Source organism: Oryza glaberrima, chromosome 6 (assembly GCF_000147395.1).
Source record: "Oryza glaberrima chromosome 6, OglaRS2, whole genome shotgun sequence".
Classification (NCBI taxonomy): Eukaryota; Viridiplantae; Streptophyta; class Magnoliopsida; order Poales; family Poaceae; genus Oryza; species Oryza glaberrima.
In genome coordinates, this window is record NC_068331.1 from 15,182,712 (window position 1) to 15,188,960 (window position 6,249).

Genomic DNA, 6,249 nt, shown 5'->3' on the forward strand with positions numbered 1-6,249 from the left:
ACTTCGCGACTCGCGCGGCGAACTTTTGTCAATTAATGTCGATATTGCCACTCGTGCGTGCGTTGTTTTTAACCGGAACGAAAAAGTTCAAAAAGAACCAAAACATGATTTTTGGACATATTGGAGTGTATTCGGTGCGTTCGTGGCAAAAACTCACTTCGCGACTCGCGCGGCGAACTTTTCTTCTTATTACCCTATATATATATATATATTATTATTTATATATATATTATATATATATATATTTATTTTTTTTATATATAGTTCAACAAATGGTTTTACTCATTCATCGTGTGACACATCCGACTATCGAAAACCATACGGTGATTTGCATCGGACGGCATCCGCTCCTTTCCCCTCCCGTGCCTCACTTCTCCCGCACCGCATCCGCTTCTGTCGCGCCTCCCTCTCTCCCGCTGCCGCACCTCTCTCCGAGTCTCCGAGATCCGCTTCTCCCGCACCTCCCCTCTCTCGCCGCTATCGCCTCCCTCCCCCTCCCGTCGCCGCCCCAATCCGCCATCCTGCCGCCCCGTCCCGGCTCCGATCCCTCTCCCCTCCTCTCTCTTTCACTATTGCAAACCCTAGCTCCTCGTGATCCACCTTCCTCCGCCGCACCCCACGCCATCCGCTGCACAGCCGCCGATCTCCGTCACCAGTTCAACGTCGGACGCCTCGCCGATCTATTGATACTGGATTTTATTCTCCCCGTCGATCGTTGCCCACGGCGCCTCCAACAGTCGCCGCCCGTCTTCCGCGGCCACGCCACCGCCGATCCCCGTCGACCACGGCCACTCCGCCCGCCGATCATCCATCGCCGCCTCCACGAGTCACCGCCCGTCATCCACGACTACGTCGCCGCTGATCCCCAACCACACACGGCTCTGTACCACCACAATCGCCATCTGATGATCTGAACCGTGAGTGGCTCTTTCAGTTCCTCCTCTTCTGCTAGGTCTTCGTTGATGCAGCAGGGTAGAAAAATTGATGGATATTATATTTGGTTGAACTGTTCATACTAAAATTTCAGATGCATGAGTATATAGCATAATACTAATTGGAAAAGAGAGTATCCTGACAAATGTTGTTCCATTAAAAATAACCAAATACGCTGAAACTATGCCATGCAAAAGGGTCAAACAGAATAATTTCACTGTCACACTGCACTTTCAAACTTTACGTGAGTGGTGAATTGATGTAGGTGGAAGAAATTATTTTCCTTCATGGCTTCACCCACCCTATGCTGCTTAGTGGATACTGGATTCAATTATTCTCAGTTCTGAGGGAAAGAAAGAATCGATTAGAGTATAGCCTATGCAACTCAAAAGGGATTTATTTCTATTTCTAATTGTTGGAAGAAATTCAATAGTACAGTATAAATGATGAGTACCTTTTTTCCACAGGAGTGGAACCGGCTAAAATGGTGCATCCTAAGATATGTGTGAGTATTTAATATTTTTGATACAAAAATTCACTTGAGGCTACAAAGGCATGCATTCATAGCCTCTTGCCACACCTACGATCACCTTGGATTAATCTCAGTTGATTGGTACTTCTGTGTTGTTGAAACTAACTTTGTGTTAGAGTTTTTTTTTCATGGTGATCGTCTGGTCAAGGGTAATTAGGGTCTCCACGCTTCATTGTTACTGGTTCTTTAAGCTGAGATTAGCTGTCCGTGTTAAGGAGGGTAATTAGGGTCTGATTGCATTTATAGTCTCCGAATGGATTTTGGTTTTCATTGCTTAGCTGTCCGTGTTAATTTGTATTGTGTTTCGGCAGAAGTAATCACATTAAGACTAATACAGTTTGTATTTGTTCTTTGTGGATCATATTAACACTATATCAATTATTGTGGATCAATAGAAGCAATAATTCACAAGCAGTCCTGAATATGTAAGGCTAAGTTTTATATTACAAATGAATTTGATGTTGTCACGTGTAATGGTCAATAAGAAATTGTGGAACCTTGATATTATCAAAATAACATTATACACCATGTAATAAATTTATAAAACTTATACTTTCCAGAGGATGAAATATTTCAAAAAATTGAGGCGGAGGCCGCACAGACTTTACTTATGCTTTTGATCCAAACTTACACCGGCCATTTATGCTGCCTGAGAGCTGATGGAGTGATGGTGCTCCAGAATATAATCAACATTTTTATAATTGTATCCAGGTCATTGCGCTTGAAATTAATTGGCTTCACCGGTTAGTACTGTTTTCTACCTACACATAGTGCCACACAGTTGCTTGCTGCCAGGTAAGGACTAATAGGTGATTTTCAACTGAACAATTGATCTAGAAATATTGGAGGATTCTCACTGTAACACTGCTGATTATAACACTTGTGCTCTGAGTGTTATTGCCTCTTTTCATTCAGCGGTTATATAATCTGAGTGAAATTTCTGTACATGATGTACCCCATTTCCTGCAGTTATAATTATTACGTCTAATGCAGTATGCAGCTATAATCAATAACTTAACAGTGCATGTAGACCATCTGATGTAGTACTTCCTTTCTAGCATAAGTAAAAGGCTTACATTTATACTCTGCAAAAAATGTACTCCTTTTATTCTGGCAAGCATGGTTTGTGAATTAAAGTCAGGAAGGAGCTGGAAATCATATGCAGCTAGCTGATTTTGTTACTGTCAAGTGTCAATTGTGTTTGGGTAACAAATTAATTTGTTTTTCGACTCGTGCATTGCAGCCTGGCATACCATGCTAATTTCTTCTGGAATTACTATGAACAGTTCACGTCTGGATAACTCTTTATGGCATTTATAGCAGTTATGGCATTGGAGTTGAGGTACTTCCTCCGTTTCATATTATAAGACTTTCTAGCATTACCTATATTCATATATATGTTAATGAATCTAGGCACATATATATGTCTAGATTCATTAACATCTATATGAATATAAGCAATGCTAGAAAGTCTTACAACTTGAAACGGAGGTAGTAGATCTCAGGTTCTCTGATTAATTTCAAATACTATTCATAAACTAATAGTATATTGTACTGATAGGTAAAATGAAAATTTAGAAGGATATACTTACGATGAGTAGACAACTGTGAATTTGGAGTCACGTCCATGAGGAGACTGTAAAGTCATTTGCTTAATTTATATTTATTATTTCTAATTTTCCTTGTAAGTCAGTTGACGTATTTTGCCTATAGAGCTATTCCTGTTCTGAATTCTTTCATATCAATATGCATAGATCCAAAACTAACTGCAGTATATCCAAAACTAACTAGCAAAATAATTCTGTTAATCTTTGAGTCATTCATGTGCATGTAGTGCCAGCTTAAGATTATTATTTATATGTTAAGCATATACCTGTACAACTCTCCCATTATGTTTGTCATTAGATCCTACACTAACTGCCGGCAGCATAAATCCAGTTATATGGTCAAATGACTGGATAGCAGCCTGAAACTCTCTGGTATCCCTGAACATACTTTATGTGAACAACCTTAAATGGAACGACATGCAGCATACAAGAACACTGCCAGTTACTGCTATGATCCTATAATGACAACTAAATTCTATTGTTTTGTTTTTCCCTCATTCTGTGATGTCAAATAGAAATATTGTATATGTCAATTTGGATGTACATAGTGACACATCTGTTTGTTGACCCATCACCATCAGCTCTGTTTTGATATACATAACCAAATTAGTATAGGAAGATTAGGGGATCAAAAGCTGCAATTTCTAAGTTGAATCTAACATATATTTCATTTCTGGCAACATATAAGTTTCATCTATATATGACAAAATTTGTTTTAGACTTCCAAAATATAATTTATCCTCATCATGTTTTATATGTGCAGTGACCCAAATGTACTTTCTTCTTGATTTGCTTATAGAAATTTTCCTTCAGAAAATGCTTATATAATTTTCCCATAGGACAACACCAGCGACGCCTAGCGGATCTCCACGCCCGCTGCCCACCGGCGCTTCCCACTGGTAGGTCCTGTCAAGTTCAATAAGGTGTTTGATATTAAAAGCAAGAAGTGCTGAAGCGATATGATCCTATTGTTCAATAATGTTTGCATATGTTCAATTGTTAATGAGTGAATTGCACTACTTGTGTGAGTTGAACTGCACTGAGTTGGATACAATTAGGCTACTAATTCCCAGAATTATATCAAGTTGTTGTTGATTAAATGATCCATCTAGGTAATAAAAATATTATGGTCGCTTCGATTGAGCATATGACTTGTTTTCATCAAAATATAGTCCGTTGTTTCGATCGCAAGAAGCATCTGTTCGCAAGGAAATTAGTGGTTCTGGTATAAAACAAATTGTATGTATTAGTTCACTTAAAAATGATGGGAGCCATTATGGTTACTGCTCTAATGTTTTTTCCTCATATGATATGCATAATTTTTTTTACATGGTTGTTTCCTATTTTTTTTTCACAGTATAGTTTCCAACTGCACGCCTAAGCCCTAATGCAAGAAAGTGTCTCGCTCAAAAGTTGGTTGTAGATGGCACTCCTTAAAGGAATACATAATAACATCCAGAGCTTTTTTTTGTTGTCTGATGTGTTATATTGAGTGATGATTACACTCATGAGGCATATATTGTGTGAGTTTTGGTGTTCTGAATGCTTTTATAAGGAAAATAAAAAGAAAATACCCTCGGTAGACTATCCAGATAATGTTTTAATCTCCATTTTCCTTTATGCAAATGCAGAACTTGAAATGCAAGCAACTGTGTTTAAGTTAGTGCAATTGAGTGATGGTTATATATGAGCTTGTCAGAAGTTATTTCTGAACTTATCTGAACTTTGGCTGTTTCCTCATATGACTGAATTCTTTTTAGTGATCTTTTATTATTCTGTATATAATGTTTGTGATTACGACTCATATGGAGTGCTAAATATTTTCCACATGTGCAGAACAAGTGTAATTAGCCGTTGGAGTGCTTCTTGAAGTAGACAGAAAGCATAACGGATAAAATGGGTGAGACATTATTATGCTATATACTCAACTTTGAGAGCTGACTGAGATGTAATTCTGGATAACATAGTCATCCCGTGTGAATATTTGAAACGAACTTCAATTGTATATTTCAGACAGCACCAGATATCTATAGAAGATAGCTCATTCAGCTGTACATGTCATTGGTTGTTCATTCCGATAAAGTGTGCATTGTTGAGCGATTGGTGATGATTGTCCCTTAATTATGCACTTCACACTAACATTAACCATATAACATATAGTGCCATATAACTAATGATATTCATAGTTGCATCTGAGCCAAAAAATGGTGTCTGTCATATCTTTGTTTGACCCTGCACACGATTTCATAATCGTGTTAATGTACTTAGCAAATTCGCCATAATACACGATTAAAACAGTGTAATGTATGGTTATGGCACTACTATGCAAGCTAGGATTAACCACTAATGTACAAATTTGGCAATTAGGGGTTGACGCAAGGAGACCACAAACTGAAGAGCGTATTGCATTCGGAGATATTACCAACAGACTAGATGTATTGCAAACGACACCTTTAACACCTTCCAATGAGGTGTTACATAAGCGGGAAGCAGCTAACCGAAGACAACGTGAATGTCGTGCAAGGAAAAAGGCTGCAGCAATTACCCCGTGTTCTGGTACACTGATGCAACCAACAACTGCTTCTCTTTCTATGGGAAGTGAAGTTGTTAATGTCCGGCTAGCTGAAACTACCAAAGATGCCAGAGAGGAAAGGAACCGTAAGCAACGTGAATATCGCCAAAAGAAGAAGCTGGGGTTAACTAATCTTGATGGGAGTGTGAGCTCTTTAACACCCGTCCAACCAGCAAATGAGGAAAGGAACAGAAAGCAACGTGAATACCGTGCGAGGAAGAAGGCTGAGTCAAACATTGTTAGCGGATCAAATTCTGAATCAACCAAACATAATGGTAAAATTTACTGTCAGAATCAACATTTTGATTTAATCTATTGTTCTGACAATTTTTTCATTTAGTTTCACCATATGGAACGACATATTCTACCGTTTTGCAAGCAACAAGCGTATTAGACAAGGAAGCTGTTGATCCAGATGATCCTATGGACTGGCTTCACAGAAATGATACCTACCAAAGACAATGTAGGAAGAGGAAAGCAGTTAGCATTGAACATGACCAACACTCACCCATCCTAGGTAATCTCCGTCTCTATAAAATTCAATGCAGAAATCAATATTTCAAAATCTGCTCAATATATTCTTTCATGAAATATTGATTAAGCAG

At 38.6% G+C, this 6,249-nt stretch overlaps 1 long non-coding RNA gene across 6 annotated transcripts; it reads left to right on the forward strand.

Annotated features, from left to right (window-relative positions):
- Nucleotides 1–343: 343 nt before the first annotated feature.
- On the forward strand, nucleotides 344–5,126 carry LOC127777190 (uncharacterized). 6 transcript variants are annotated; one of them, XR_008018271.1, is made up of 6 exons: nucleotides 344–917; nucleotides 1,199–1,302; nucleotides 1,401–1,438; nucleotides 2,177–2,807; nucleotides 3,912–3,971; nucleotides 4,909–5,126. It is a non-coding gene; the product is annotated as an uncharacterized LOC127777190 (long non-coding RNA). The 6 variants fall into 6 exon arrangements; XR_008018269.1 differs by lacking the exon at nucleotides 1,199–1,302 and having other exon boundaries at nucleotides 345–917; XR_008018273.1 differs by lacking the exon at nucleotides 1,199–1,302 and having other exon boundaries at nucleotides 348–917; nucleotides 2,709–2,807.
- Nucleotides 5,127–6,249: the final 1,123 nt, after the last annotated feature.